This window comes from Balaenoptera ricei, chromosome 15 (assembly GCF_028023285.1).
Source record: "Balaenoptera ricei isolate mBalRic1 chromosome 15, mBalRic1.hap2, whole genome shotgun sequence".
NCBI classification, from domain to species: Eukaryota; Metazoa; Chordata; class Mammalia; order Artiodactyla; family Balaenopteridae; genus Balaenoptera; species Balaenoptera ricei.
The window spans coordinates 39,396,319-39,419,644 of NC_082653.1; the positions used below are offsets into that span (position 1 = coordinate 39,396,319).

Consider the following 23,326-nt stretch of genomic DNA (forward strand, 5'->3'; position numbering starts at 1 on the left):
AGTGTAAGACCAGACACTATCAAACTCTTAGAGGAAAACATAGGCAGAACACTCTATGACATACATCACAGCAAGATTCTTTTTGACCCAGCTCCCAGAGAAATGGAAATAAGAACACAAATAAACAAATGGGACCTAATGAAACTTAAAAGCTTTTGCACAGCAAAGGAAACCATAAACAAGACCAAAAGACAACCATCAGAATGGGAGAAAACATTTGCAAATGAAGCAACTGACAAAGGATTAATCTCCAAGATTTACAAGCAGCTCATGCAGCTCAATAACAAAAAAACGAACAACCCAATCCAAAAATGGGCAGAAGACCTAAATAGACATTTCTCCAAAGAAGATATACAGATGGCCTACAGACACATGAAAGAATGCTCAACATCATTAATCATTAGAGAAATGCAAATCAAAACTACAATGAGATATCATCTCACACCGGTCAGAATGGCCATCATCAAAAAATCTAGAAACAATAAATGCTGGAGAGGGTGTGGAGGAAAGGGAACTCTCTTGCACTGTTGGTGGGAATGTAAATTGATACAGCCACTATGGAGAACAGTATGGAGGTTCCTTAAAAAACTACAAATAGAACTACCATACGATCCAGCAATCCCACTACTGGGCATATACCCTGAGAAAACCATTGGTCAAAAAGAGTCATGTACCAAAATGTTCATTGCAGCTCTATTTACAATAGCCAGGACATGGAAGCAACCTAAATGTCCATCGACAGATGAATGGATAAAGAAGATGTGGCACATATATACAATGGAATATTACTCAGCCATAAAAAGAAATGAAATGGAGGTATTTGTAATGAGGTGGATGGAGTTAGAGTCTGTCATACAGAGTGAAGTAAGTCAGAAAGAGAAAAACAAATACAGTATGCTAACACATATATACGGAATCTAAGGAAAAAAAAAAGCCATGAAGAACCTAGTGGCAAGACGGGAATAAAGACACAGACCTACTAGAGAATGGACTTGAGGATATGGGGAGGGGGTGGGGTGAGATGTGACAGGGTGAGAGAATGTCATGGACATATATACACTACCAAATGTAAAATAGATAGCTAGTGGGAAGCAGCCGCATAGCACAGGGAGATCAGCTCGGTGCTTTGTGACCACCTAGAGGGGTGGGTTGGGGAGGGTGGGAGGGAGGGAGATGCAAGAGGGAAGAGATATGGGAACATATTGTATATGTATAACTGATTAACTTTGTTATAAAGCAGAAGCTAACACACCATTGTAAGGCAATTATACTTCAATAAAGATGTTTAAAAAAAAAAAAAAAAGATATGGATTTACTGCACAAAAGTATAACTCTAAACAAACACACACAATTAGAGGCCAGAAAATATACCATGAAGCAACCTAGAAGAAAAATACAAGAGAGGAATGTTATGATTTCTGTACATGTCAGAATAGGCCTGGCTAGGCTGGGTTTACAAACAAATAAACCACAAACAACCACAATAATAAAAAATGAGATCTCAGAGACTTAGTATAGTAAGAGGTTACTTCTTGCCTACTTCATGATCTGGTTTGGGTGCCACTCCCGGTATTTCTCCTCCCCCTGGTTTCCATCTTGGGACCATACCTTCCTACGGCTGTGAAGTTACCTTGGCATCCCCCAGCCAGCAGATAGGACTTTCTAGTTCCCTCTCACTCTGACTCTTGACTCAACCATGAGACTTGCTTTGGCCAATGAGATGTTAGCAGATATGACACCAGCAGAGGTTTGAAAAGCACTGTACACTTGGCCTTGCTCATCCTTGCACCTCTGCTACCTGACATCCATGTCCTGCCTTTTCAACACTAGAACCCTGTGTACTGTGGGGAGAATAAACATGTCCATCATTAATGGTTTCAGCTCTCTTTCTTGTGTGGGATAACATGTATGGGAACTAAGTGTTTTGTGATGTACATAGCTTTGTACAAATGTCAACTGCTTAACAAATTAAAATTATCATACTAATAATTATCATGTCTGGGTCCCCTAATATTGAATTAATATTCTAAGACAGGAATGTCTAATGCAGTCTGGTAAAGAAAACTGAATTTCTTTTAAAGAAACCAAAGGTTATTAACCAAACTAAATTGAATATGCCCTACTTTAGGTTCTTTGGGTTGATCATGGCAGCCACTAAAAAGAGTTTGAGGTAAGTGAGAGTTAGTTACTTACCCACAACTTCACTGCCAAGTTATAATAAAATCAAATCTCAAACCAAAGTCCACCACACATATGGACATTAATTTAGCAAAAACACTTCATATAACCTTTCTGTAAATTTGATGATGTTACAGCTCCGTCTTTCTGGGTGCCGTGGCCAATCTTTGCTTGGCAGTTCACTTAAGGTCAGCACTATATTCCAGAGATTCTGTCCTTTTGTTCTTGGGCTCAGGTAACCAATTATCCTCCAAAACCAATAGCTGGTCATAGCATCACCCAGGAACTGAACCTTGTATGGCTACAAGGAATTTTCACTTACTGGATTCTAATTCCCTATTTATGCAGGATTGAGAATGTCTCTAAAATACGTGTAGCCTTTAATTCTGCCCATTTCCAGAATTCCTGATGCTTGTCAACAAACTGCTCATTTTCACCAATATTTCTCACATTCAGTATACTAATTCAGTATACATTCAGGATACTAATTAGAAAAGCTATGATCAAGGTAGTGGTGAGAAATGGGCTTATGGCAGCTGCCCCTGCAGTGTAGCACTCTCTGATTAATGCCAAATGATTATCCTTGGATTGTGCATTTTTAATGAAACTGATTGACTATCACTAGAGTTAAAGCTGAAACTAACTAATAAGCACATGGTACTCCATAAGCTATGCTACTGCACTTTGACACATCTGACATGATCAGATTTGATTTTTGAAATCTGCCTATAATGAGGAGAACAGAACAAAAGTGGCCACAGTGGACATAAGAAAACCAGTTAGAAGACTATTGTGTGCTCTAGGGAAGACATAATGGTAGCTTCTATTGGGAAGGCATATCAGTAGCTAGACTGATTTCTAAGGTGAATTTGGTAGGAGAGGAAGCAGAGAGAAGGGGAGCTAAACTGTGATTTCTAGGTATCTGGCTTGTGCAGCCTGATAAAAGATGTTCTCTTTTAATGACACAGAGATCAATGGTAGAACAGGACCTAGGCCAGGGAGCTGAAGGAATGGATTCAAGCTCAATCCTGTTGAGCTAGAAGTGCCTTTGAGACATGTAAGTAGAGAAGTTGAGTAGGCAGGTAAAATTAAGACTTCGTCTGGAGCTTAGACAATGAGGTTTTAGACAGAGAAAAAAAAATCTGGAAGGTACTGATGTATAGATTGAGGCTAATTGAAGCTGTAGGTATGAATGACATTGCTTAGGAAAAAGTGCAGAGTAAGGAATGCTGAGAGGCTAGGGCTGAGTCCTGTGATGGTCCAAATTTCATGTCTGTTGTTAAAAATTATTTTCAAGAAGACACAAGATTATAACTTGTATAAACATTTAAAATGAGTAGATGTTAAAGACCTTACTTAACTCATTTTTGATGATAAAAACAGGTAGAACTCAGAACTTGGTTCAATCCTCATATTGATTGACAGATTTAACACTATCACTATCAATAGTTCAGTTGGCTTTTTTTGCTAAAATTGACAAACCAATCCTAAAATTCACATGAAAATGCAAGGGACCCAGAATAGTCAAAACAATCTTGAAAAAGAAAAAAGAAAGTTGGAAGACACACACATTCCAACTTCAAATCTTACTACAGACTTACAGTAATCAAAACATTGTGGTACTAGCATAAGGGTAGACATACAGATCAATGAAGTAGAATTGAGAATCCTGAGATAAACTCTAACATTTGTAGTCAATTAATAATAGTCTTCTCAACAAATGGTGGTGGGTAACTGGATATCTACATATAAAAGAAGGCATTTGAACCCTTAGCTCACATCATACACAAAAATATCTCAAGTGGGTCATACAGTTAACTGAGCTAAAACTATAAAACTGTTAGAATAACACAGCTTGGTAAGCTCAGGTTAGGCAATGGCTTCTTATATATGACACCAAAAGCACAACTGACAAAAATAAGATAAATTTGATTTCATCAAAATTAAAAGCCTTCGTCCTTCCAACTACACAATCAAGAAAATGAAAAGATGATCTATAGTCTGAAAGAACATATTTGAAATCATGTAACTGATTTGGGACTTGTATCCAGAATATATAAATACCTTACAACTAAATAATAAAAAGACAAACAATCCAATTATAAAATGGGCAAATGATTTGAATAGACAGTTCATCTATAAAGATATACAAATAAGTACATCAAAGGATGCTCAGTATCATTACAGTTGTCCCTAGGTATCCAGAGGTAATTGGTTCCAGGACCTCTTGCAGATACCAAAATCCGAGGATGCTCAAGCCCCTTATATTATTTACATATAATCTATGCACATCCTTCCATAAACTTTAAATCATCTCCAGATTACTTATAAAACTCAATACAATGTACTGACAAATGCTGTGTAAATAGCTGTAAATATCAATGTAAACACTATATAAATAGTTGCTGGCATGAGACAAATTCAAGTTTTGCATTAAAAAAATTTTTTTTCAATCCAAAGTTGAGTGAATCCATGGGAGCAGACAGTACCCACAGATACAGAGAGCTGACTGTAGTCATTAGTAAGAAGCAAATCAAAACCACAGCAAGATACTTCCTCATACCCATCAAATTGGCTATAATAAAAAAATAGATAATCGCAAGTGTTGGCATGGATGTGGAAAATTGGAACACCTATATATTGCTGTGGGGATGTCAAATGGTGCAGGTATATAGGAAGATAGTTTGGCAGTTCCTTTAAATGCCAGACATACATTTACCCTCTGATCTAACATTTCCACTCCTAAGTATATGCCCAAGATAAATTAAACATATGTCCACGCAAAATTTTATACACTTGTGTTGATAACAGCATTATTCATAATAGCCAAAAAGTGGAAAAAAACCCCAAATGTCTATTAATTGATAAATGGATAAACAAAATGTGGTACTATCAATACAATAGAATATTATTTAGCCATAAAAAAGTACTGAAGTATTGATACATGCTACAACATGGATGAATCTCAAAAATGTTATGATAAATGAAGGAAGCATATACTGTGTGATTCCCTATATATGAATTCTACACATATACAATTTATCTGCAAGTTTATAGATAAAAATCATTTGCATTGCCATCAGTTCTGTACAGTATATAGAGTTATGAAATAGTTCAATGCAATGAAAGGCCCAGAGGCACCCCTTCCACATAGAATCAGAATCAGATAATTCAGAAGGATACTTAATTTTGAAGCACAGATCTTTCCTTACATAGATTACTTTTATCAATTCCTTTTATCATGTAACAAACCACTCTAAAACCCAATGACTTAAAAACAATACACTTTTCTAGCTCACGATGCATCAGATTGGCATTTGGATTCCATTGGCAGTTCTATGGATGGTTGGGTACATTTTGCGATCTGCTGCTCCGGGGTCTGACTTGGAATGGCTTCAGCCAAGACAGTCCATCTCTGCCCCATGAAATCTCTCACCCACAAGAGACAAACCATCCCAGCTCACATGCTCACTTCTCCTCCAGCACAATAGCCTGAGCTGTTCACGTGGTAATAGCAGGTATTTCCAGGAGTGAGACCTATACTTAGAATGTATTCAGTGCCACTTCTACAGCATTCTGTGGGCTAAAGCAAGTCACAGAGGTTAGCTCAGATTCAAACGGGTCAGGAAACTGGCTTCATCTATTTTTTTATTTTAATTTTGTAGCTGCCGCCACCACTCTGGTCTTGATTGCCATAACCACCGCCACCAGTACTACCACTCACAGAGGACCGGTCTTGGCTATAGTTGCCTCCACCACCCCCTGCACTGCCACTGTTGCACTGGTTCTGCTGTCCAGAGCCCTGAGGGGGATTACAGCTTTGCTGCTGTCCACCATAGCCAGATGGCTGGCCACAGTCCCTGCTCTGGGACCACCCATAACCACTACTCCAAGAACTGCTACCATAACTTCCTAAGGTGCTGCTAGGAGCCAGCTGCTGGAGATAGCCAGGGTATGAGAACTCTTGCCCATAAGATGATTGAGAACTTTGGCTACTGCCACAGCCACCAGTGGAGCCATATCCCTGGGGAACTGCCTGTGTGCTGAATCTGTCCATAAGACCCACCATAGCTGCTCTGGCCATAGCCTGCAGTGTCTGTTGCCTGGCCGTAACCACTGTAACTCTGCTGACCACAGGGCTGGTGGCTCTGCTGGGAATAGCCCTGCCCAGGCCAGGTGGGGTAGGCCCCATAGCTTTGGCTTGCTTGTTGGGTATAGTTGTTTGAGGCCATATCCACACACAGGCCAATAAGCAACAAGGTTCCAATCCCACAGAGCACCAACACCTGGAGGACTGAGCTGACTTCATTTTTATTGACAGGAGCTCCAGAGTCACGTTGCAAGTTGTGTGCTTACAATGAGTAGAATAATTAGAGCCATTTTTGCAGCCAATCCACATAATACTCTTTTATAACATACTATTCTTCTTCATAAGATTTACCTAGATTTACCTATTGATGAATGTGTTTATTTGTAAACAGCTAATTCCTAATAGATGAAAACTACATAGGGGCCAGGACTACGTTGGTTTTTATCTAAGTTGGATGTTTGCTCCTAGTATATTTTTTGGCATATAATAGGCATTGCATGGATGAATAATTAGTTACCCCCTGGCTAATTCACCAGGTTGATGCAAGCACTGGAAATAACGTGTTGGCAAGGTCATCCAGACAGAACTAGCAATTGACTGATATCCACTGAGAAAATTTATGGCTAGTGACAGCTCAAATATCTACACCACCCATTACTGGAAAGGTCAGGTCAGCTAAAGACTGTCATACAGAGTGAAGTGAGTTAGAAAGAGAAAAATAAATACTGTATGCTAACACATATATATGGAATCTAAAAAAAAAATGGTTCTGAAGAACCTGGGGGCAGGACAGGAATAAAGACGCAGACGTAGAGAATGGACTTGAGGACACGGGGACGGGGAAGGGTAAGCTGGGACGAAGTGAGAGAGTGGCATGGACTTATATATACACTACCAAATGTAAAATAGATAGCTAGGGGGAAGCAGCCGCATAGCACAGGGAGATCAGCTCGGTGCTTTGTGACCACCTAGAGGGGTGGGATAGGGAAGGTGGGAGGGAGACGCAAGAGGGAGGGGATATGGGGATATATGTATATGTATAGCTGATTCACTTTGTTATAAAGCATCAACTAACATATTATTGTAAAGCAATTATACTCCAATAAAGATGTTAAAAAAAAATATATATATATATACATGCGTGGGCTGCCCACTCTAAGATTTTGAGTCAGTGGGTCTGGAGTAGGGCCAGGCATGCAAATTCAAGACAGTCAGTTGGTTCCAGTTTCCATTTTCCATGCACTCAGAGTACCAGCTCACATCAGCCAGCTGCTGTTCTGAACCAGCTCTACTGGGTCACTTGTTTGTGTTTCTGACGTGTCAGCTTCAGTCAGGAAGCATTCTCATCTCAGGGGTCTGGGTTGCAGCTTTGATGGACATTTTTTTTGCAAGCTTTCTACATTTTAATAGGGTCAGTTTCTTGTCTTCCTTCCCCCAGCCCTAGGGTGAAAGCTCTCCCTGCAGTTACTCTGTCACGCGTGTTTTCCTGTTTTGGCTTTTCCCACCCACTCAATTTCCTACATTAAATACTTTGTGTTAAAATAGCTGGCGTGGCTTTGGTTTTTCCTGACCAGATCTCGACTCACGGAGCCACCTGGCACACTTTCCTCCACGGAGCTCTCCTACTGAGGGAAGCGCTATGGAGAGCAAATCCTTGCCAGCTTCCCTCTCTCACCCACACTGACTGTTTGGAACACCCCACCCAGAATGATGTCTCTACACACCCTGGAGCCCAGAATATTCCCACCAACTTGTGGAACATGTTGCACATGCACAACAATTCCAACAGCAAACATCTGTTTTGCGATATTAGAAGCTAATCTATTTGGCCTGCACAGATGGACCCAGATGCATGGAGAGGAGAAAAGCAATTTCGTTTCACTTGTTAGCAGGGGCTTTGCTGGAGAGTGAACGGCAATCCAAGCCCTACCCTGTTGGTTCCTGGAACCAAAGGAATTATATTGGGCAAAGTCAGGAAAATCTCACCCTTTACTTATAGCATGTTTGGTTCCACAGTGATAGAGGGCAGAGCCTAATTCCAAGCATGTGTCTCCACGAAGATTTTATGATCTCTTAAGATCCTGCAATATTCTAATAGGCAAAAATAGAACCTATTACTCTTTGTGCCAACAGATACTTCTTTGGAGTCAACACTCAGTGAAAAAGTTAGGTCGGAAAACAGAACACAAGAGGACAACTGAGATTTGTTTTCCAATTTTTATACTTACTTTTTTTTTTTTTTTTACAAAACCGTGAACAATTTATTGTCTTCCTAATATATCCATTCACTCAATTACAAAGCATCTCTTTATTTGCAAATATTACCGTATAGAACTCTTGAAGACCTAACTGATGCCCAATATGGAACATAATTCTTTACTAAAAAAAGTCTATTAAAGTCTCCATATGTGCTTAATCCATTAAATCCATCTGTATTATAGGGCCCAGCTCAAATGATATTTCCTCCAGACAATCTTGTTAGATACCCATAGCTAGAAGTCCTCCCACTCAAGCTCCATAATATTTCATTTGTTTTGTCCATAGGCATTCATTTCTTTTTTCTTTATATATTTAATGTTAATGTCTTATATCCCCTACCAGACTATAAGCTCTTTGAGATCAGAATAAATAGCAAGCATAAAAGATAATATTAACCAGTGTGATTTGTGAGTCTTGCTATGATTTTACACACTTTGTCATATTCTACCTCAGAGAGTTGTGATGAGAACATATACAATTACCCCTTTTTAAATATGAGGAAATCAAGGCTTGAGAATTAATTCATTTTTTCAAATTCAGATATCTGGTGAGAAGGAGAAGATTGGAAGCCCAGTCTAAAGGCCATGTGCTTGCCCACTGTGCAATACTGTCTAAGTTATCTGTATAGCCTCCACACCTCCCAGCACAATGCTTTGCACAGAGTAAGTGCTCCATAAATATTAAATATGTAAATATCATATTAATTGTGTCTTATTTCTGTCTTTTACCATGACATGACTGCTACCAAGTGATTTGGCAAGAGTATGGTTGGAGATAGATGACGAGAGAATAGGACTCCAGCCTTGACTTAGGACACTAATTTCCTGTGCAAAAATAAATAGAACCCTTAACTCTGTTCAACATTATTGCCCATTCTGGACAGGTGAGAAATTTAATATCTGTTGCACCTACCTTACAAGGTGTGTAGTAACAATACAAGTAGTTGCTGTCTATTGGGAGCCTTTTGTGAGACAGGTCCTCTGCTGGATACATTACACATACATTACTCCATGACACATGGTAGTTAATATTCACTTTATACATGGAGTAACTGAGGCTCAAAGAGGGTAAGTGATGAGTAAGGGTCACAATCAGGGTTACTCCAAGTCTTCTGACACCCACTTTAATATTTTTTATGCTGCAAATGGTGAAAGCATTTGGTATACACATGTTTCAGAGATACTTAAACACCAGTTTGTTCACTCAGTGTTAAAGCTGCTCATATTTTAGAGCCCCTGAAAAGGACTTCCAGACTCTCTGAAAGCAAAGACCTCAACTTATTTTCCAACCGTTCTCTCTTGTCTAGAAAAGTGGATTTCAAAGTTGAGATCTTCATGTAACAGACGATGTAGTAATGTAAATAATATGAATTCCCATTTTCAACAAATTATCCACATGCTGTGGCTTTAAAATATGGAGAAAATAAAGGAAGCTATTTGTAGATATCCCTCAGGAAATATGGATTCATATGATTAAAAGTTGAATAAAGTATATAATATGACTCATGGTCTTCTTGTTATGGTTTGGGGTTGGCCTTCATACCTGTGACCCATCAGTAGATAAATTTATTTCTATTTTCTTCCTTTTTCAACCTCAGTAAAGACTCACCAAATAGGTTAACTGAGTAGGCATGAAATGAATAATGTATTGGGGAACATAATTTTAAATTTTTCTCAGCTTTATCAACCCTGCTCTCTTGTGCAAGCCACAAGAGTTCTCCATGGCTTCATTTTGTTTTCACTGTAAGGGAGGAAATTAGAGAGTTGACTTTATAGAGATATTGTGGGTATCAAATAAAACAGTGCATGTAAATATTTTACAAACATGAAACCCATTACAAGAATAAGGAAAGAGGAATGAGAATCACTGAATTTTGTATTGATGCCCACTTTGTGCTACTCTAGATGTAGAGCTGCTTCAACTTGGCTTAGGTTCTTATCCATTGAAAACAGGTGAAAACCCCTAGGCACTCAGTTGTAAACTTAACCATGCTCAGAAGGTTGAAGACTATGTAGGCGAAATTTTTTGAATTTCTTTTATTTTTTTCTGCCTGTGTATCATTTATCAATTGCTGCATAATAGATCATACCAAAACTTAGTGACTTAAAACAACCACCATTTTATTCAGGATTTTGTAGGTTGGCAATTAGGGCTGAGCTCTGCTGAGCAGTTCTTCTGCTGGTCTCAACTGAGTCAGTCTTGCAGCTGCAGTTGCCTGGCAGGTCAACTGGGCTGCAGTCGAAGTTGGCCCGACTCACAGGTCTGGTGGGTGGTTGATGCTGGCCGCTGGCTGGGCTTTATGTCTCTAGTAGCCAATCTGGGCTTCTTTACATGGCGGTAGAATCCTAAGACTGCAAGCCTCAAATGCAAAGTTACCCTGGCATCATGTTCACTGCAGTCCCATTGGTCAAAACAAGTCACACAGTCAATCCCAGAGTCAAAATGAGAAGGGACTACAGAAGGGCATGGACCCAGGCAGGCATGATTCATCGGGGTTATTACTGTAACAATCTACCAGAGGCATGAAATCCATAATCATTTCAAGGCTTAGTTAGATTGTTTCAGAATCTAATTTTATCTACTTCTTCTTCCTTATTCTTCTATACAAGTTATCCATGGGTGACTAATGCAAACTAGATATTGATAATTATACAAATACTTTCGTCTTTATAGAATTTTGTGTTTTTCAAAGCACTTTCATATACCTTCTTTTGTTGGAAAATGTCATTATCATCCTTCATATATATATATATATATGTACATTATATATATGTGTATGTGTGTGAGTGCATGTGTGTGTGTGTATAACAATAGAACTTACTAGAGCTAACATACTTGGCCAAGTTCTCACAACCAGTGAGTTTGAGCAATCAAGTACAAAACTGAGATCTTTTGACTGAAAATATCAAGGTCCTTTTACATAGAAAGCTGATAATTAATACATACAGTTCAGTTAGTATGCCTTACAATTTAGGCACTATTATATTTACATCATATACAAAATATGATATATTTCATATATGAAATTGGGAATAAAGATATAATGGGATTAGCCAGGGTCACTATTTAGTGAACATCAAAGCTAAGACTCAGCCTAAAGCCCACACTTTAAATATCATTTATGTTATTTACATAATTGCTTGATTCTATGCTGGTCTCACCTTCTATAGAAGCTAAATATCTGTAAAAGTAAGTCTTCACACTTTGGAATTAAACAATACCATTGATTGTTAAGCTGACTTACATTGTCTCCCATTAAGTATAGCAGATGAAAACTTCCTCATCTTAACCATCACCACAACATCCTTCATGCTGATGGGAAATCATGGATTTTTACACGGCTAAAATGAGAAGGTACCACAGATAACTTGTTTTTCATGAGCTGGAGAATATTTTGTTCGAAAGAGATCTTAAACAGAAGCCAAATTGATAAAATTGAGAGAAAATGAAGAATTCTTGAAATTCAGTAGGTATGTGCCAGTAACAGAGCCTTTTGGAACATGTAGGTTTTTGCAGTCCTGGGCCCAAAAAAGTGAGTCGTTTGTTCAAGGTCATGTGGCTAGCCAAAGGTAGAGTCAAGGTCAGAATTCCTCTTTTCTGGATACCAAAACCATACTCTTTCGTCTTTTCTTGGGGCCCCTGCATCATCAACAGAATAAAATGAAGGGGTGATGGGCCTCCTAAGTGATCAGTTTACTACTGGTCTTCTGCGGGCTCCTTAGTGAGAGACTAAATTTTAGAACCGAGTGTTTACAATAATTCCTGCCGCTCTCCAGGACCTTTTGCCCAACAAGAACTGTTGTTCATTCAACAGTCCTTGCCAGTGGCCATATGTATATTTTCAGAGAATTCCCCAAAGCTGTAAATCTGGCCTTTGCTTTTACCAGTGATTTAGGTGTAGCAAAAGAATAGAACACAAAGCTTGGAGATCTGTGAATGTCCTCTTATTTTTTTCTTTGCAGATCATTGGTGTTAGAGCAGCAGTCACTTTGAAGTTGGTACATTTTTGCTGAAATAAACAGAGACCTAGAAAAATTTCTCTAGCAAAACCCACGCTGGGGATACTCCATAGAGTTTGTAGAGCTTGGGGTTTACCACTCAGGTGATAGATGGGTGTAGCCACCCAGATACCTTGGATCTTTTATCTTTTGGTTATCCTAAGAAAAGGAGCATGCATAGTCTGTCCTAAACTTTAAATAAAGTACTTAAAGTAAGTTTATAGATGAAGCTGGGAATCCTCTTCTGCATCCCAGTCTTCCTATCAATTCATGAAAAATATTAGAGAAGGAAGTAGGGTAAGAAATTAGCAAAACAAGAAGTACAAATGTTTTCGGATGTGTAACAGTAGCATCTGAGCATTGGTTTAGACCAGTGCTTCTCTAATGCATATGAATCACTTGAGGATCTTGTTAAAATGCAGATTCTGATAGGCAGGTTTGGGTCAAGGTATGACAAAATGCATTTCACATAAGGTCCTGGGTGATGTTGATTGGTTGTCTATAGACCGCACTTCAAAAACCAAGTTGGCAGATTATACTATTTCCCAAAATGTGTTGCTCATCTCCGGGATGGATTATATGCTTCCCACCTCATTGATGTCAAGCTTGACTATGTATGCCAGTTTAGCCATGAAATGGGCAGAAGTGATGTGTGTTTTTTCCTAGTAGAGGCACGAAGAGGCAATATTTGTCCTTCTGTGATTTCTTTTCCTTCTTCAATATAACTAGCAATGATCTAGACAGATGTGTCTCAATCAGCCTGGGTCTGGGAATAAAGATACAAAGAACAAATCTATAGTCTACTGACTAAGATAGCATGGGCAAGAAATAGAAAATCTTCATTGATGTAAACCACTGAGATTTGAGGCTATTTGTTACTGCAGTATAACCTAGCATATTCTGATTGATATAAGCCATGTTGTATTGTATACATGTATTGTACCAGGTTTAAAGAACCATCTTCCGTCACTTACCTTACTGGGGATATTGGCCAAGATATTTAATTTTTCTGGACCCCAGCTACCTCATATGCAAAATGTGAATAAAATCTGCTTTCCTGAAGGTAGAATTCTGGCTCTCTTGAAATGCATTTCTTCCTTGATATTTGAAGCTGAATGCTTCTATAGTTTAAGATCCCTCCCAAGAAAAAAATCACCTCGAGGCAAAGATACCCAGTCTTTAGCATAGCAAGGCCAATATCTAAGACATTGCAATGCCTAATCTTGTCTGCAGAAACAGAGAAGCTTTCAGCATCAACTGTCACATCCAAAAATGGGAAAAATCAGAATTAATGAGACACATAGCCCAGAGCTAAAGTCCTATGGAAAAACTAAATCATACAATAGCTGCTATAACCCCAGACACAGTTTTGTATTCCCCTTTCATAGCTATATGCAATTGGCAAGAAAGTGCTCTATTGGGGGATTTTATTTTTTCCTCAGACTTTGGCCAAAGACCATAATTACCCAGGAAGTAGGGTGGTTTTGCTCACCAGTCGACATGTGTGCATGCTTCTAGCTAACCAAACCCAGAACAATTTTTATAGACACAGCAAGAGTATTACATCTCAGGGGGTGTTTTCATAGAGCTCATCTCGAAAAGTTGGTCTCTAGTCCCTCCCAGTACCTCACCGGTTGCCAGGCAAAACAGATCTGTCTGGATACCAGTTTGATCAACTGGAAATACTTCGGTTAAAGCACCAGACCAGGCTCTCCCCAAATTTATACTTGATGGGAATTGGGCCCAATGGCTACACTTTAGCTCTTTAACGTTATTTCAGGTAAGATTTCTCTTTTTGTAGTATCACAAAGGGATTTTTTAACACAATTTCCCTACTTGTAAAATTAAGCCATTTGCCAAAATTATCATGGTGGACATTTCTGGCTTTGGTTTTGCATCATCCACACATCTTTTATGTTCAGGAGGAATTCCACGTCTATGAATGCCAATGGTATATGGATGTTCCTTTCCATCACCTATGTCTGCTGGAGACTGTGTTTGGGGACTGAAGTGTGGTCAGTGGAGACTGACTCCTAGTGGGGACTGTGGATCTTGAGGATGTGGTGGAAAGGTACAGGCTCAGAAAGCCATTATGGCAGCATGGCAGAGAGTGTGTGATGTGACAAATCTAGTGATGTTGCAGGAAGCATCTGAGGTTAGGGGGCTTAGCAGCAGAGGGGCAAGTATATAGGGCAGTAGTGACTGGGGCAGTGGGGCAGTAGTGCAGGGCTGCTATCCAGAGGTGATGGTACAAAGCAGTGATGGTATAAGTGGCCTTTCCTGGAGGTGGGCCTTGGCTAGACTTGCTCCCCTTAATAAGTCTACTTTCCGGGGTTCCTGTCTTTCCTGAGAAGACATTACAGTATATATTTTTCCTACTTGAGTTAAAAAGAGTCATATTCTTTTACTTGTCACCAAATGCCTTTACTAATAAAATGCTTTATTTCTAAATTTCTCAGGTTTAACTTCTGAGAATTTTAATTTTGTAATTCTTCATGAATTGTTCCCCTGAATTTGATCTTTTCTTAAAAGTCTCCTACTCATCTCTCGAAATTTTATCAGGTCCTCCATTTAACACTGGGACATAGAGTCATGCTATATTTTATTGATATGCCAATCAAAGAAACAATTTTGTTTTATGGGACTGTTAAAAAAGTCTATTTAAACCTTTAGAAATCACACATAGCATCTGAGTTTCAAAATATTAACAGTATTTTCAGGAAATTATGATGGAATAATTGAATGTCCATCTATGTGCAAAAACAAACATCATATTCTGAAATTAACCTAAAATAGATCTTGATCTAAGTTTAGAACCTAAAACTATGAAACTCTAGAAGAAAGCATAGGAAAAAACTTTCTCTGACTTTGAGTTAGGCGAAGATTTCTTAGATGTTACACAAAAGCACAATCCGGAAAAGAGTAAATAATAAAAATTGGATTTAATTCAAAGTAAAAACTTCTGCTCTTCAAAAGACACTCTTAAGGGGACTTCCCTGGTGGCACAGTGGATAAGACTCTGCACTCCCAATGCAGGGGGCCCAGGTTCAATCCCTGGTCATGGAACTAGATCCCACATGCATGCCACAACTAAGAGTTTGCATGCCACAACTAAAGAGCTGGTGAGCCTCAACTAAGGAGCTCATGTGCTGCAACTAAGGAGCCCACGAGCCACAACAAAGGAGCACACGTGCCACAACTAAGGAGCACGCCTGCCGCAACTAAGACCCAGGGCAACCAACAACAGCAACAAAAAGATACTCTTAAAGAAATGGAAAAGTAGGCCACAGACTAGGATAAAATATTTGCATAGCACATATCTGATAAGATACTTATAGCCAGAAACAATAACAGCAAAATCTCCAAAGTTAAAAATTAAAAAACAAAAACCACCCAATTTTTAAAAATGGGCAAAAGATCTCAGCACACATCTTAGTAAACAGATGTCTCTTAAACCACAAAAAAGTGCTCAGCATCATTAGCCACTAGAGAAATGCAAATTAAAGCCACAAAAAGATACTACTAAATACTTGTTAGAATAGCTAATGTTATCATCATCATTGTCATCAAACTGACAATGCCAGATGCTGGAAAGAATCCACAGCGATTGAGATTCTCACACATTGCTGGTGGGAATGCAAAGTGGAAAGCAGTTGGGTGGTTTTTTACAAAGTTAAACCTATATTTACCATGACAAACAATCCGGTCCCTAGGCCTTTACTGAAGAGAAATATAACTTTATGTTCACACAAACACCTGTATATAAATGTTTATAATGCCTTTATTCATAATCACTAAAAACTGGAACAACTCAAATGTTATTCAATTTGTGAATATTTAAACAAATTGTATTATATCCCTGTAATGGAAGACTACACAACAATAAAAAGGAAGAAATTATTAATACACACAACAACATGGAGAGTCACAGATGCCGGGTGATAAGTGAGAAAAGCTAGAGCCACAAAGCTACGCACTATGTGATTTTATCTATATGACATTTCGAAAAAGGGAAAATTGTAGAAACCAAAAAAATCAGTAATTCCCAGGAGCTGTGTGTGTGGGGTGAGTGGTATTTGATTTCAAAGGGGCACAAGGGAATATTTGGGGGTGATGGACAGTTCCATGTCTTAATTGTGGTGGTGGTTATACAAATATAAGCATTTGTCAAACTCACAGAATTGCTCCCTAAGAAGAATAAATTTTACTCTATGTAAATTATACTCAAAACCTGACTTTAAAAATATTAACAGTATTTTCTCTCAAATTAAGTACTACAGAATTTGTTCATTTGACAACTATTTATTGAGTACCTCTTATGTGTCAGATCTGTTCTAAAGGCACAAAAACGTAGTGAATGAAATACCCAGGGAACACTGCCTTTATGGAGCCTACATTCTATCAGGGGAGGCAGTGAATAATAAATGTGATAAATAAGCTAGGAACATAAAACAATACTTCTCAGACTTAACCATACATAAGAATCTAGATGGTTTATGAAAACATAGATCCCTGTGCTCCACCCTGGTAATTCTGATTCAGCAGGTCTAGAGTGGACCCTGAGAATTTGCATTTCTAACAAGTTCCCAGGTGATGCTGACATTGTTAGTCAGAGGACCACACATTGGGTAGTTTTGACATAGGATGTTAGAATGGGGTGCTATGAATAAAAGAAAAACCATGACTAAGGGTGTGATGGGAAGGAGGTCTGGGAAGGCGCAGATTGCAATTTTAAATAGTAGGTCTCATTGAGCAGCAAATTTTGGGCAGAAGCATGAAGAAAGGGAGAGGGTTAGTTGTAAAGATATCTGCGGAAAAGCATTTTTAGCTGAATGAACAGTCAGTACCAAGGCCCTAAGGCAGGGGACGTGTCTGCTTTTTTCCAAGAACAAAAAGGAGGCCAATGTGATAGGGGTAGGAAGAGTAAGAGGGAAGGTGGCAAGAGGCATGTTCAGAGGGATAATTATAGGAGGAGAGTGGTCAGAGCAAGTTAAGGCCTTTCACTTTTGCTCCAAGTAAAACATGAATCCATTGGAGGGTTTTGAACAGAGAGTGACATCAACTGACTAACGTTTTAAAAAGTCCGCTCTGGCCACTGTGTTGAGAATAAACAAGAATGAAAGCAAATCAATCACCTAAGACACTGTTTGAATAATCTAGATGAGAGATGACTGTGGCTTGGATCAGAGTGGTAGAAATGGTAATGGAAAAAATTTACTACGTTTTGAATCTATTTTTGATGTAAAGCCAATAAGGGTCCTTGCTGGATTAGATGTCAAGTATGGGAAAGACAGGGGTCAAGAGTGACTCCAGGATTTCAGACTTGAGCAATATCCATCAATATAATGAAGCTAATCATTGAATAGATGGATATTTGTCATATTAAGCTATTTTTATTTGACCTGTCATTTCCTAGTCCAGGAAAAAAAATAATGAAACAGAGTGAAGAAAGCCTCTGTGAATTATGAGCTATCATAAAGAGAAACAATCTACAATTATTGGAGTCTCAGAACAGAAGAGAAGGAGAAAGGGGCAGAAAGTTTCTTTCAAGAAATGATGGCTGAGAACTTCCCAAATCTGGGGAAAGATTTGAAAATCCAAGTTCATAAAGCTCATAAGTCCCCCAGAAGAGTCAACCCAAAAGGATCTTCTCCAGCATACATTATAATGAAACTGTCTAAAATCAGAGACAAAGAGAAAATCTTAAAAACAGCAAGAGAAAAAAAGTTTCTCACATAAAAGGAAACTCCCATAGGCTATCACTGAATTTATCAGCAGAAATCTTGCAGTCCAGTCCAGGAGAGAGTGGGATTACATGTTCAAAGTACTCATAGAATAAAAAAGCCAACCAAGAATACTTTATTCAGCAAATTTGTCCTTCAGAAATGAAGGTGAGATAAAGACTTTCCCAGGTGAACAAAAGTTCATTACCACTTGTCTTGCCTTACAAGAAATGCTGAAAGGAGTTATTCAAGCTGAAATAAAAGGATACTAATTGATAACATAAAACCATATGAACATATAAAATACACTGGTAAAGATGAGTAGATAGTCAAATTCACAATACTCTAATATTGTGATATGGTGGTATGTTAGTTACTTAACTGTAGTATAAAGGCTAAAAGACAGAAGTATAAAGCCTAACTATAGTAACAGTAATTTATTAATGAATATATAATATAAAAAGGTATAAATTTTGGCATCAAAAACATAAAATGTGGGGAGGGGCAGTATAAGGTTAGAGTTTTGGTATTTGATTGAAGTTAAGTTGTTATCAGCTAAAAATACACTGTTATAAATATGTTTTATGTAAGCCTCATGGGAACCACAAAGCAAAAACCTACAAAATATACACAGAAGATAAAGAGAAGTGAATCAAAGCATACCACTACAGAAAATCAGCAGTTCACAAAGGAAGACAGTGAGAGAAGAAGAAAGTAACAAAAGAATTACAAAATAGCCAGAAAACAAGATGGCATTAGCAAGTCCTTACCTCCCATAATTACTTTAAATGTGAAGGGATTAAATTCTCCAAACAAGAGGCATAAAACGGCTAAATAGGTAAAACAACAAGATCCAATTATGTGTTACCTACAAGAGATTCACTCAGCTTTAAGAATTCACATAGGTTAAAAGTGAAGGGATTGGGCTTCCCTGGTGGTGCAGTGGTTGAGAGTCCACCTGCCAGTGCAGGGGACGCAGGTTCAAGCCCTGGTCTGGGAGGATCCCACATGCCGTGGAGCGACTGGACCCGTGAGCCACAATTGCTGAGCCTGCACTTCTGGAGCCTGTGCTCCGCAACAAGAGAGGCCGCGATGGTGGGAGGCCGGTGCACCGCGATGAGGAGTGGCCCCCGCTTGCGGCAACTGGAGAAAACCCTCGCACAGAAACGAAGACCCAACGCACCCAAAAATAAATAAATAAATAAATTAATTAAAAAAAGAGAAAAAAGTGAAGGGATTGAAAAAGATATTTCATGCAAGCCAAAGGGAGCAGGGTGGGTTATAGTTATATCAGACAAAATAGACATTAAGTCAAAAACTGTAACAAGGGACAAAGTAGGTCATTATATAATGCTAATTAATTCATCAAGAGTATGTAACAACTGTACCCAGGGTGAGAGCACCTAAATATATTAAGCAAATATTAACATATCTGAAGGACGAAATAGACAATAATACAATAACAGTAGGGGACTTTAATATCCCAGTTTCAACAATGGATAGGTCATCCAGACAGAAAATCATTAAAGAAACATTGAAATTGAATTATACTTTAGAACAAATTGACCTAACAGACATATACAGAGCATTCCATTCAACAGTAGCAGAATACAAATTCTTCTCAAATACATATGGAGCATTCTCCAGGGTAGATAATATGTTAGGGTACAAAAGAAGTCTTAACAAATTTAAGAAGATTGAAAATATATATGCAGCAAACATCATTGTTCCAAAATACATGAAGCTAACATTGATAGACTTGAAGGGAGAAATAGACAGCTGTAAAATAATAACAGAAGACTTCAATATCCCACCTTCAAAAATGGATATAGCAAGACAGAAATAGACCCTTACATATATGGTCAAAAGATCTTCAACAAAAATGTCAAGACCATTCAATGAGTTAGGACAGTCTTTTCAACAAAACATTCAAAAGAATGAAGTTGGATCCTTATCTTACACCATATACAGAAAACAACTCGAAAAGGATCAAAGATCTAAATGTAAGAACTAAAACTGTAAGACTCTTTGAAGGAAACATAGGGGGAAAGTTTGATGACATTGGATTTGACAATGATTTCTTGGATATGACACCAAAAGCACAGGCAGCAAAAATAAATAAATAAATAAATAAATAAATTAGACTGTATCAAAATTAAAGTTTTGTGCATCAAAAGAAACTATCAACAGAGTAAAAGGGCAATCCACAGAATGGGAGAAAATATTTACAGATCATATACCTTATAGGGGTTTAACACTCAGAATACATAAAAAATTCCTACAGCTCAACAACACCAACAACAAAAAACAAATAATTTTAAAAGGGAAGAAGTTGAATAGACATTTCTCCAAAGAAGACATACTAATGGCAAACAGTTGCATGAAAATATGCTTAACATCACTAATCGCTAAGGAAATGAAAATAAAAACCACAATGAGATAGTACTTCACACCCATTAGAATGACTATCATTAAAAAACATAGTAAGTGTTGGCAAAGATGTAGATAAATTTGAATACTTGTATACTTCCAGTGGGAGTGTAAGATGCTGCAGCTGCTACTGAAAACTGTATAGCAGTTTCTCAAAAAATTGAAAATAGAATTATCATATGATCCTGCAGTTCCACTACTAAGTATGTACTCGAAAGAATTATAAGCAGGAAATTAAATAGACATTAGTAGACCCATGTTCATAGTAGCCTTATTCATAATAGCCAAAAAGGTAGAAAGAACTCAAGCATCCTCAACAGATAAATGGATAAATCAAATGTGGTATATACATACAGTGGAACACTATTTAGTCTTAAAGAGGAATGAGATTCTGACACATGCTACAACATGGATGAAACTTGAAGACATTAGGCTAAGCTAAATTAGCTAATCACAAAAGGACAGATACTACATGATTCTACTTACGTGAGGTACCAAGAGTAGTCAAATTCACAGAGACAGAAATTAGAATGGTAGTTGCCAGTGACTTGATGGAGGGGCAAAAGAGGGGTTATTGTTTAATAGGTACAGTTTCAGTTTTCTGAGATGAAAAAAGTTCCAGAGACAAATAGTGGTGATGATTGCACAACAATGTAAATGTGCTTAATGTCACTAAACTGTACACTTAAAGACGGTTAAAATGGTGAAAAATTAGTAGTGGTCAGCTGTCAAATATGGAGAGTTTAGGTACAAAAATAGAACACATCTATTGTGCTTGGCAATTTGGGTAACATTTATAATGTCTGCAGGTTAAGTAGAGCAATGGAAGCATGTGTCTGCAGAATAAATAGAAGTTGAAAAGAAATGATGAGGAGGATGGGCATCTCTAGTGAGAAGTTTGGCAAAGTTGTTAAAAGAGAGAGTTTCCACCATGGTAAATTTATTCCAGAACCTCGGGTGTATTGTTACCTCTACAGTGCACTTTCTTTCCCTGGCTGCAGAGTTAACCAACTTAGTAAAGTAACAGATTTCAAAGGGTGGCCTAGGCAATTTATATCTTTTTGATATTTTACTGTAAAAAAATGGTTTCCCTATACTAACACTACTATTGCTAATAAAAGCAATGACTTTTAACTAGGTTTACCACTAGTTTAAAAGTATTATTTTTTATTTTCAGAATGATCTTGCCACGCAGGCATTATTACCTCCTTTGCAGATTAAAAAAAATTAAGTTGAGTAACTCCATGGTCACAAAGCAAGTGTTCAAACGACTGCTTGTGTAATTTGAAGCTAGCGTTCTTGACCACCAGAGTGTGGCTACAGAGTGAAGATCGTTAGATCTGCTCACTCACTGGGAGGCAGGGACATGAGACAATGACATTTATCGTGTGACAATCTACCCATGGCACCTTGCACAAATAGGTTCTAGGTGGGTAAACACTACAGGGACAAGAGACGTACCCATCAAGGACTAAGGCAACTTAGAAAGATGGACGGGCAAGGACATAGAAACCCACTGAATCTGACACACACACATTCCTTTATGGTTTTAAAAAAATAAAAGAAGCTATTAAAGTACCAAAGATATGACCTTTATTCTCCATGGAGCACAATTGTAGAGTTGCTTTGGGTCTCCCCAGTTTCCGTGAGAAAATCCTGGCTGGCAGGGCCCCCTGATGAAAGAGAAATGACTCTGTGTGAGATTTAAAGCAATTCTAATTTGAAAGCAAACCTAATTGCACATACTACTTACACATACACCATGTGGAAATAATAAATGTACTTATGATGGAAATGTTTGCTTCATTTATTATACTAGGAGTTTTTCCAAGAAATGGAAACAACTGTTAGAAGTGACATTAAATATTTAACTGAGTTTCTTTTTCTTCTTTTTCTTAGTATTTTTTATGAATACATATTTTAAAATATTACTACCACACAATAAAGCACATGGCTCCTGATTTGTGGGGGTATTGCGTGAGTTTAAAAGGGAGAGATTTATCTCCAGAAAACATATGTAATATCAGAATATGACAAGAGTGAAAGCTGAGATGTGAAATTGTGTTCTTCAAGAATTTTGAGATCTGTACGAAATAGCCTTCAACCCCTGTACCATGAGATAGAATTTTTCTAAGCTAGGACTTTGAATAGAAGTTCGAGTATGGTAACAGTGACTTAGATTGGGTGGTTGTTTTCTGAAGTGGGTGACCAAATAACTTTAAGTTTTCAGGGTGAAATTGGAGAAAGCCCACCCTTTGATGGACACTGTTAGGCAGGAAGATTTGAAAATGTAAATACATTTGTGAGGAACCCACCCATCCCTGAAATGTGTGAATTCTATTTAAAATACCAGGAATGTGGTATTTTATGTTGGGTTATGAACGATACAGGAGTTAGCAATGCTGCATCACAAACCATCCCAAAATTCTGTGACTAAAAACAATAAGCATTTATCATTGCTCATGATTGGGTTGATTGTCAGTTTGGGCTGACCTCACCTGGGCTTCCTCATGCATGTGCACTCAGCTATGGGCCAGGAAAACAATTTGGCTGATATTGGTGGGGCTCTCTTACTGTTTGGTGACTGCTTTGTGGCTGGGCAGTCATGGATAACCTCAGCTCTTTTATTTTTTATTGAAGTATAGTTG

General features: G+C 38.1%; 1 long non-coding RNA gene across 1 annotated transcript in view; it reads right to left on the reverse strand.

Moving 5' to 3' along the window:
- The window catches only part of LOC132349600 (uncharacterized), a 155,397-nt gene that overhangs the window by 36,057 nt on the left and 96,014 nt on the right, over positions 1-23,326 (reverse strand). Inside the window, exon 2 of the long non-coding RNA XR_009497709.1 lies at positions 22,270-22,351. This is a non-coding gene — a long non-coding RNA (uncharacterized LOC132349600). The remainder of the gene's footprint in view (positions 1-22,269; positions 22,352-23,326) is intronic.